The following is an 11,539-nucleotide window of genomic DNA, read 5'->3' on the forward strand; positions in this document are numbered from 1 at the left end:
AGATTGATTTGTGAAAAAATGAAAACGGAGATGTTTATTTTATATCTGAAAAATATAGTTGTTGTACGTCGTCAGTTGACGTTAACAACCCTTATGTATATATGAGCGTTGTAACGTCGTTAGTTGACGTTAACGAATAAAGTCACTATATCAAAACGCGTATGAGTAATATAAAGGACAAGATTTTTTTTTTCTTTTATATCAAACGTAAGGAAAAAAGAACAAAAGACAAAATCTTTCAAAAAGATACGGAGTATATATATGAGATCAATTTATCAACTTGTTGATTTTGAAAATCTTATGTATTTAAAAAGACGTATTTATCAAATACTTTAGGGGTATGTTATGTAACTTATAATTAATAATTTCTATCATGTCACTTTCATGTGAATAGTAAATTAATTAATTTCGTTTTATTTACTATTCATATGAATAGTAAATGAATTAATTTCGATTTACTATTTTGTTACTTGAGTAATATATATACATCATATATATATATATTATTTGACGTCTCGGTGTATATGTGACACCGAAGGCTCAAATGAAAATAAACATTAGTATGCATGAAATAAATAATGATTAATTGCATAAGTAATTATAAATGTTAGATAACATAAATATAAATGTTAGTGAAGTTAATAAGAGTTAGATTACAAAAATATAATTCAGGCGGTATAACCGACCATGTATAACATAAATATAAATGTTAGTGAAGTTAATAATAGTTAAATTACAGAAATATAGTTCAGGCGGTATAACCGACCATAAATATAAATGTTAGTGAACATAACTGTAAATGTTAGATAACATAAATGTAAATGTTAGTATACATAAATAAATGTTAGATAACATAAAATGTAAATTAGGCGACAATGTCGACCATATATCATTTAGGTGGTATAACCGACCATATTAGTTAGGTGGCAGAGCCAACCATATTTAGTATAAATGTTGAGATAATCGTGCTGATAACGTGTTATAATTCAGTAGGCTTATAACTACCTTTAGTGGGTTTGTTCTTGAATATAGGCTACTCATAAACTTAAAATAAGAGAGAGAAAGAATGGTGATATATGAAATATATTATATGTGTGCACATTTTGATTACATCCGATGGGGGTATTTATAATACATAATATACTGTACATTTTTTGACTTATTGAATTAGTTGTCATCCACTCACTTTATCACAACATATACCAATTTTAATCCTAGACAAATGATAGATTTTTTTAGTGAAAAAGTTAGTTATTCACTGTGACATGTCAATATCAATAAATGAAGGTAAATAGTAGAGAATATTAAATTTGATATAGTGAAAAGATTATGGGGTAATGTGGTGAAATACGATTGGATGTTGAGTATAAAAGAAAAAAATTATACTCGGAATATAAAAAGCTTTATAAAATTATGATTGGTCCAAAATAATCTAACGATGCCTTATTTTCTATCATTTCGGTGACTGACGCCCTACGAGTGTCACCTTTAACCTTTAGCGTGGAGTTAAAGGCGTTAGTTTTCGGCATTTTGATACAACTCACCTTCAAGTTAGATTTTGAGAGTCAGATATTTGGACCTCACGCACCTCTAATACTAGTCTTAGAATAAACAATATGTAAGCGTTTGTGGTTTTCGTTACCTAAATTAGTTATTAAACTTATCAATAAGACCATTTGCAACGCTATACAACGTAGGGGTTTTGTTGTCCCACAACGGCCACAATGGGCTCAATAGGGTCGTTGTCTACGAGTTCGTTGTGGGGACGGACCACGCAGACTACAACGGAAAAAAACTGCCACATATGTTGATGTGATTGGATTGTGAGAAATATATGCCTTGAAAGTTAAATTGGGAGCTTGCGAGTTTAAAAAAAAATAATGGCAGACAAGGGAGGTGGATGATGGACATTGATGGTGGATTCTTGTGCTAGTTGATGCGACAAAAATGGTAGAGAAGGAAGGTGAAGCGCTCGGGTTGATCGTAGATGATCTTTTTAATTGGCATGAGCTCGACATTTGAAGCCCAATTACCTAGGGTAGTTGGGCTTTAACAACTTAATTTTTTTAAATTAACTTACTATTATTTAATTAATTGTCTTTAGATGTCTTTTAATTAAATGCGTTTTATTTAATTAAATGGCTTCTATAATTTAATATATATATATATATATATATATATATATATATATATATATATATATATATATATATATATAAGTTCAAATAAGAACTTCAAATAAGAACCTATATATATATATATATATATATATATATATATATATATATATATATATATATATATATATATATAGGTAGCATTCCAGTGAGAACGTTCTCATATTTAATTTTGGTGAGAACACTTTTCAGCCACTCAAATTATTAACCAATAAAATGTTAAAAATAATATTTTCTTCCCCCCTTAAAACTAGGCATTTATATTGACACAATTCTTTTTTACTCAAACTGAGTTTATTGATGACGAATTATATTCATTTGTTTTTTAAACTAATTTCACAAATAAAAAATGTTCATCCACTAAAATTTGTATTTAATGTTATATTATAAAATATTTTAGTGAGCAGAGACGTATTTGTATGTAATATGGATGCTAATGCATTAAACTTTGCTCATGCTATTTAGGATATGGATGCTTTTATATTTGATACTAGGTTTTTGAGCCCGTGCGTTGCACGGGTGTCTAAAATCGTGCAAAAAATATAATTTGCAGTTCATATCGATATGTAATAGCGATACTAAAAAATATGAAATGTATAAAAATTATTTAAAAGCCCGTGGCGTTGATAAATTTTTATAAATTCTTTTGAGTTTAAAAGCATAAGGTGTTGACAAATTTTAAAAGTGATGTTAATAACTTAATGTCTACAATTTTTGTAGTTGTCAGCATAATATCTTATTAAATAAATTATATACTACGTAATATTTAGAAAATATATGAGTATTTAATATACTCAAATTACAGGTCAAATACGTTGAAAATAATAATTGAGATAATTAAATTGATAATTGTAATTAAAATGTGATTAATTGTACTAATTGAATGTGAGCCTGGATTAATAAAAAAAAGCCACATCGGCAACGGATGTTGTAAAGTTACGTTATTCCAATTTTAAATATTGAGCTTTGAGCCCGTGCATTGCACGACTGTTAAATTGATCCAGTTTTTACCCTTTATAAGTTTGTTTACTCCCTCCGTCTCATATTAATAGTCCAGTATTTTATTTTGAGCTGTCCAAAATTAATAGTCCACTTCTAAATATAGATAAGAATAATAAGGTAAAGTTCTATTATGGAGTACATATATAATTTAATTTTTGTCTGCGGATTGTTAATATGGGACGGATGAAGTATATTTTATTAGGGTTTATTTAATATTAAACAAAAGATATAAAAGTGGAAAACATATGACTTATACGTAGTTTTTTTTTTGTATTTATTTTTTTATTTAAATTAAATAAAGAAATCTTGAAGCCTTTCTAGAAAGTAAATATAGTAATAATATGAAAAAATTACGCCGTTGGTACCTGTGGTTTGTTCACAATTTCATCATAACACCTAAACTTATTTTTTTGCCTAGTTGGTACCTTAGTTTTGTTTAACTATCGTGGTTGGCACTCCAACCTAACTGCCGTCAAAATTTAATGATTAACCCCTCACATTATACCGTTTTAAAAGCAAATGGACTATAAGTGTAATACAGTAAAAGTTTAGGGACTATCATCAAATTTGAACAAATCAGCATCACAAAAAAAATAATTTCCATAAAATGTTCAAGCTTTCCTACCCTCTTTTAATTTCCATGATTGTGTTTCGTAAACCCTAGCTTTACTACCCTATTCTCCATAAATTTCCATAAACAAATTAAAAAGTATATAAATCGAACACAAAAAATCGTTGATCAAACACTCAAATATTGGGGTGTGATGGAGCACTGGAGCAGCGTACAATTTAATTAAACACTCAAATTGGTTTGTCATTTTATTTTCTTACAAATTGAATCTCTTTTGGAAATTAAAAGCGGCACTTGTTAAAGAAAGTAAAAGATAGCCATGATTAAAAAGCCATTGCTTAGTCCATACATTCCCTTTCGACTTTAGAGTTTAGGCCACTCGTAGTGCAGATGGAGGGAATTTTGACATGTTGGTGTGTGATGGAGTAGTTAACGTTGACATGACAAATGTGATGAAAAAAATAAGAAGTAATGGAATGACGTGTTGTGGTTGGGTATGATTATATTTGAGTAAAATGTATTTTTCATTTATTTATTTTCAAATGTTAAAAAACATGAATTGCTCCAACAGGAGCCGTGAAGTGTCAAGCACGCTTATCATTTTCTCCGTGCATTAGCTCAACACGCCGGGCGGAGATTTGGCCACCAGCACGCCGCTCTTTAGCGTGTTGACTTGAATTCGAGTTCCAACACGTGCCAAGCGGCTTTAATATTTTGTTTGTAAGTTATATTTTAGATAGAAATAGAAATGATTGAATTGAAAAGGAAGTACAATATTAGATGTTTCATAAAAAAAAATTATTGCAATTATTATAGCGTTAGAGAAGAAATAATCAGAAGTAAAATAAAAGAATTATTTTACAGATGTATCATAGTTTTTTTTTTTTCCCATATTATAGAAGTTACGAAATAATCGAAACTTTCGAAATTGATTCAACAAAAACGGGAAGCATCCTTATTACACAAAAAATATCAGTAGTCAATGACATACAATGATGAGAGTAGATAGTAGAGAAATTGCTGATTTTATGAGGGTGTAATGTTCTTTACGACACCTCATACGATTTTTACAAATGTGTATATTGTATTTTATAAGAAAACGGAAATAAATTTGTGAGGGTAGTCCCTAAACTTTTAATGTATTACACTAGTAGTCCTTGTGCTTTTAAGACTATATAATGTGAGGAGTTAACCGTTAAACTTTGAGGACAGTTAAGTTGGGGTGCCAACCACGATAGTTAAGCAAAATTGAAGTACCAACTACGCAAAAAAGAAAGTTTAGGTGCTATGATGCAAATGTGGACAAACCACAGGTACCAACGGCGTAATTTTTTCTAATAATATTTTAAAAAAGTTTATAAAATATGTCAAAAGATCACACCTACAAAACCCTTTTACTTCCGAATATGTATCTACAGGTGTGTTTATGTTTGGTATTTATGTATTTAGCCAGTAATTAACTATTTAGCCAGTTATTTTCTACGGAGTATTTTTTTTATTAATAATTAAGATCATAATAATTTATCTTTTAAAAGGTAACAATCGTCCAATATTTATTATTAAATAAGATCATTATTATATATTTTATCTTTATCTTTTAAAAGGTAACAATCGACCATATTTTATTAATAATTATTTTAATATTTAATTTGGTTTAATAATAAAATGACACGTAGGATATGCAATTTAGATTAATTGAGGAGATGACACGTAACCATGTTGGCACGTGATTTATAATAATGTATAGATATAGATATAGATGCATGATGTATTTTTCCTTATTAATAAAATGGATGCTTTTATATTTAATATGCATGATATATTTTCACTTATTTAAAAATAAATGCATCATAATTATATTGTTGGATTAATATATGCGTATCTAATATGTACAGTATTATCCTTACATGTTTGATGCGCATACCGGACGTAAATACAATATATTATGTTGGATACATGGTATATATATATATGTTGGAGGCCGGAATTGAATGTATACTTCATATAATAATTTATGATCAACCCATCAATGGTATACTGGTGTCACTCATTTTACGATAATAATATTATCATTGGTGCGAAGAATTAACGAGAACCACAGAATGTATGTGACCGACTAATTAAGAAATAAAAGGAACATGGAGTTAGATAAATTGGAAACAAAATTACTTTAACATTCTTTTATGTTTTATTTTTTAATTACTTCCTTATAATTAATTTTTTTTTTTGAAAAGCAAGAAGGACTTATATTAAACAATCACGAATAGTACATGATTGACTGGGCAACCTTAACAACACAATATATCACGAAAGAAATAGAGAAAACAAATTACACCGCCCTAAGCTAATTGCAAAGATTGCAACTAACAAAAGAGAGAAACTAAGGTTGTGAGAACCATTGAAGCCAATCCATAATATGACCCTTGCAACGTCGTGAAATCCAATCGTATGAAAGAACTTGAACCTCGCTAAATAAAGATGGGACCGTCTCGAGCTTATTCTTGAACACCTTTGCATTTCGATTCTTCCATATAATGTAACAAACCACCCAACAAACCGCTTGCCATTGGTTCCTTTTGTGATCATGTGCTACGTAGCCGAAGGTACCATTAAAAATATCCTCATACCCGAATAAAGCCGAATTATACCCCCACCATTTAAGGACTTTCGCCCATATGTCTTTGGCCATTTGACAAGAAAAAAGTATATGTTCCACCGTCTCAATGTCACCATCACAAATCGGACATCTCACGCTGTTCAAATCGATGCCCCGTTTATCTAACTCGAACCTTACCGGTATACGACCTAATCTCGCCCGCCAAATAAACACCTCTACTTTTTTTGGAACCAAACCATTTCGCAACGACTCAATTGAATTAACCGCACGTGGTAGGATGACTTTGTCCACTAGAACCGAACAGTCCTTGACCATATATGTACCCTTCGAATTGAGATTCCAGCTCCAACAGTCTTTTTTATCTTCGATCAGCTGCAAGTTCCGAACAGTATCTCGCAATTCAGTTAGTTCACTATTCGTTCGTCCCATAGGTGTATAGGCCCAATTGCCGAGCCCATCTCCCTTAAATTCTTCGGTTTTGTTACTGATGTTGATATCTTTGTCAATCTCGAGCCTGTATAATCTTTTGAATTTGTCTTTGAGGCTTGCGTTCCCCACCCAAATGTCATTCCAAAAAGAGGTGCTTTTCCCGTCCCCGAGCAAGCGTATGAAAGACTTAGAGAAAGGAATCCCTAACCCGTCCACATGTTTTCCTGCAACACAAATAGAATTCCAAAGGCTAGCGTTTGGTTTTCGGACATGCCCGTTTCCAAGCACAAGACCTCCATTAGAACCATAAATGCTACGAATTACGGCGACCCACAAAGTGTTAGTTTCGGTTTTAAACCTCCACCACCACTTACAAAGAAGAGCTAAATTTTTACTTTTTAAGGACATGATATTTAAACCTCCTTCTTCGTGAGGAAGAAGGATTTTTTCCCACTTAACCCATGACATTTTAGATTTAGAACCCGTCCCGCCCCAAAAAAATTTCCGTCTCACACTCTCGAGAGAATTTAGCACACAAGTAGGGGCACGAAAGAGCGAGAAGTAATAGAGAGGTAGGCTAGAGAGAACCGACTTAACTAAAGTTAACCGTCCACCGAATGAAATCATTTTTGCTCTCCAGTCCGCTAACCTCTTGTTAAATTTCTCGATCACCGGGGACCAATCATTCAATTTCTTCATCTTATTACCCACGGGAATACCCAAATACATGAAAGGCAACCGACCTGCAAGACATGAACACCAAGACGCAAGAGCTTCCACGTTATCATTACTAATGCCTATCCCAAATAATTGACTTTTATTATAATTAACCTTCAACCCCGAAGCCCGTTCAAAACATTCCAACAAGTACATTAAATTTCGCGCATTACGTCTACTCCATTCGCCAAAAAAAATCGTATCATCCGCATATTGCAAATGAGAAATGACGACTTTATCTTTACCCACCTCCACCCCTTTATACATCCCTCTCTCAACCGCCTTTTTCGTTAGGATATTAAGTCCCTCCGCTGCAATAATAAAAAGGAAAGGTGATAAGGGATCACCTTGGCGAACGCCCCTTTTAAGATTAAACTCACTTGTCGGAGACCCGTTTATGAGAATGGAGATTGTAGCCGATTTAAGACACGAGGAAATCCACTTACACCATTTGGTACCAAACCCCATACATTTCATCACTTCAAGAAGATAATCCCAATTAAGCGAATCAAAGGCTTTCTCGAAGTCTACCTTAAAAATTAGGCCGTGCTTTTTGTTTCGTTTAAGATCTTCGACCACTTCATTTGCAACTAACGCACCGTCTAGAATATATCTACCCCCAAGAAACGCACTCTGTTCCTTCCCTACAAGACTAGGTACCACTTTACAAATTCTCAAAGACAACATCTTCGCGATAATTTTATAATAACTGCAAATAAGACTAATCGGGCGATAATTGCTTTACACAAATGTTTCATCAATTGAATAAAAGAGGGATGCGCACATACATATATACTTTATAATCGATGTATATAATAATTAATACAAACACAGTGGATGAATTAGAGAAACATACCAGTATATATTTCCTTTTAGTTGTAAAGATAAAGATGTAGATTACATATACCAACAAATTTAGATGCACCAATAAACAATTCAACATAACCATTAATTTATAGGTGTGAATAAGGATGTGTCAATAATACTTATTGGATGCTTATTAATGACGTACGTCCCGCCATTGCCGTCACGTGAGACGCATAGTGTATCCTGTAGCTGGTCGTTTAGCTTCAGCTCCTGGTTGGATACCAAGTCAACGTCGCTCTCAGGCCACGATTATTCCTACGCTACGCCACCCGTAGCGTACCGTTAACCATTTGACTTGGTTTACACAGCTACTTGTCCGTCCGACAAATCAGGAGAACGTGGAGCAGTTAGTGGGCATGATTAGAGGATTCCAGGAGTGGTAATCGTGGTTTAATGGGCTAGTGGTGGTTATCCTTGGTAACCGCTATCTTATGCCTATAAATACTGCTCATAATCACACATTTAAACATCAATCAACATTTTGCACTTACCACCGCTGATTACTCTTCTAAGCTCACCTTGGAGGCTCGGCAAAAGTTAACCACCACAACACCCCTCATACTCATCACGTTAACCGAAGGAAACCCTTCCGAAGGTTAGTCATTTCAACTAATTGCACTCAAGTCAATTTTGGCTTGATCATTTGGCGCCATCCGTGGGACCGTTTGATCAACACTTTCACACAAGATGACAGGCGATTCCAATCCATCACCAAATGCAAACACCGGCATAGAACCGTATGACCCTTTGAAGCCCAATGACGACAGCTCTTTTGAGACACCAGATGACTCCATCAAGCGTACCAGGTTGCAATTTGACGATGATGATGAAACCAATAAGCGTGACGCCGAGGAGGCGAAAAACCCGGAAACGAATTTAAGCCAGCTTAAACCCATCGGCGGTGAAGAAGCGATACGTTTTCTGGCCAAAGGGGGATTCGTTTTACCGTCACTCATGTCCAAAGGCGGCGAAAGGCCAACTGGTATGTCCAAAGTTCAACCACGAAGCTCTACACGTCCGGCATCAGAGGCTGGTAAAAGTTCTGGCAAAACCCGAGAGGAAGCACGAAAGGACTTAATTGAGAATTTAATTCTAGCCGCGCCAGAATCTATGAGTGCTCAGGTCGAGCAGCCTGGCGTGGCGGACAACATGTTGAACAATTGGTACGCTATGATGGGAGACAACGTTAAACGGACGTTTGAGGTTTTCGCGACGTCTGAGAAGTTTACTCGAGAGATAGCCACCCATCTGTTGCCCGCCGTCCTTACTACTCCCCTCACGCTAGGGGTATATGACGGCACCACGTATCCGGAAGACTTCCTGCAGCAATTCGAACATGCTATCAATACGCAGCATTGGGATAACTCGACGGCGTGCCACATGTTCCCGGGACAGCTCCAAGCCGTCGCGAGAGAGTGGTTTGCCAAATTACCTGCCTTGAGCATATCCAGCTACACGGACTTCAGAACTAAGTTTGTGCAACGTTTCCAGAACTTTAAACGCACCGAACTGACTCACCTAGATGCGCACAACATCAAGATGAGGTCGCGTGAATCCCTAATGAATTTTACTTCCCGCTTCACAGCGGAGTGCCAAAAAATTTCAGATCTGCCTGAATCGCAGCAGATCTCCGCGTATATCATGGGAATCTGCCAAACTCATCATTTGTCGTTGGTAAAATCGATGCGGCGTAAGTTGCCGAAAATGTACGTTGAAGCGTAAAAATGGTAAAGGATTATGTACGTTCCGAGGAGTTTGCAGACGCTGCCGTTGGGGATCACGGCACAACGGACCGGAGCGATAAAGACGACAAGGGAAACAGCAAAGGTAATACAGGTAACAAGTATAAAGGAAGTGGCAGCGGCGGCAACAGGGGCTACGGACGTTCCAGTCATAAGTCTGACCATCGTAACAGCTACCGTCCTTATGAACGGTACGTCCCCAAGAGGTTGTCGGCAGAAGAGGAAAATTTGATAAAATCGTTGTCAAAAACGCCTAAGGAAATTTTGACAACGGAGGAAATAAGCAAAGATTTTCCGCCGCCAAAGCAGATGCACACGCTTCGCTGTAGATGAGAGTAAGTGGTGCATCTTTCATGAGGACAAGGGGCATGACGTGGATGACTGCAGGGAACTTAAGAAGGTAATAGTCGAACGATTGAAGCTCGTGGAATTTGATCATCTGAAGCCGTCACGTGTTAAAGCCCCCGGGGCGAAAAAATTCTCTTGGCAGAGGGGAAAAGAAAAAGCTCCAGAAAAGCACATCAACATGATACAAATGTGGCACGCGGGTCACGTCCGAAAGGCAGAAGTTTTGGAGGAATGGGAATGTGCCCCTATCACGTTTCCTACTATTTGGAGAGTCTGTCCTACCGACTTGCCCGTAACGATAACCGCCACAGTAGGACGATGCAAGGTCTCAAGAATTTATGTAGATACGGGAAGCGCCGTTGACGTCTTATACGAACATTGCTTCTTACAGCTACCACAAGATGTGCATGACAAACTAAAACCCCCACTCCATCCCGTCGCTGGATTCACAGGCGAAACGACTTGGCCTCTGGCTCGAGTAAGTATTGACGTTACGTTAGAGGAAAATACGAAACGGCGAACGGTAGCTTTAAACTTTGTGGTTGTCAGAAGCCAGTCGAAGTACAACATTATCATGGGACGGAAAGCGTTGTGCAAATTCGGCACGATAGTATCAACTGTGCATGGCATGATGAAATTCCCAACTCCGTTAGGCGTTGCAACTGTTTTCTCTGATCAGGTCCCGATTGTGGGCCAGGTCGAATAGCCGCTGCATCAGACGGCACCGATCGAGCAAGGGGGAAGTGTTATCATCAACCATTCCTTTCCTGAGAAGGCAATACAGATTGGACAAACACTATCCGACGCAACGAAAAGTGCGTTATGTGAACTCTTGATGAACAACACTGACGTGTTTGCATGGCAAGAGTCAGATATGACGGGAGTACCTCGTACCGTTGCAGAACATTGTTTAAACGCCAACCCGAGTATGACTCCAGTAAGGCAAAAGAAACGGGGCATGGCTCCGGAACGTAGCGCCTTCTAAGGAATGAAGTGGAAAAGTTGGTACAAGCAGACATACGGCGAGAGGTTAAGTACCAAACATGGGTTGTCAATCCAGTACTGGTCA

This window comes from Rutidosis leptorrhynchoides, chromosome 1 (genome assembly GCF_046630445.1).
Source record: "Rutidosis leptorrhynchoides isolate AG116_Rl617_1_P2 chromosome 1, CSIRO_AGI_Rlap_v1, whole genome shotgun sequence".
NCBI classification, from domain to species: domain Eukaryota; kingdom Viridiplantae; phylum Streptophyta; class Magnoliopsida; order Asterales; family Asteraceae; genus Rutidosis; species Rutidosis leptorrhynchoides.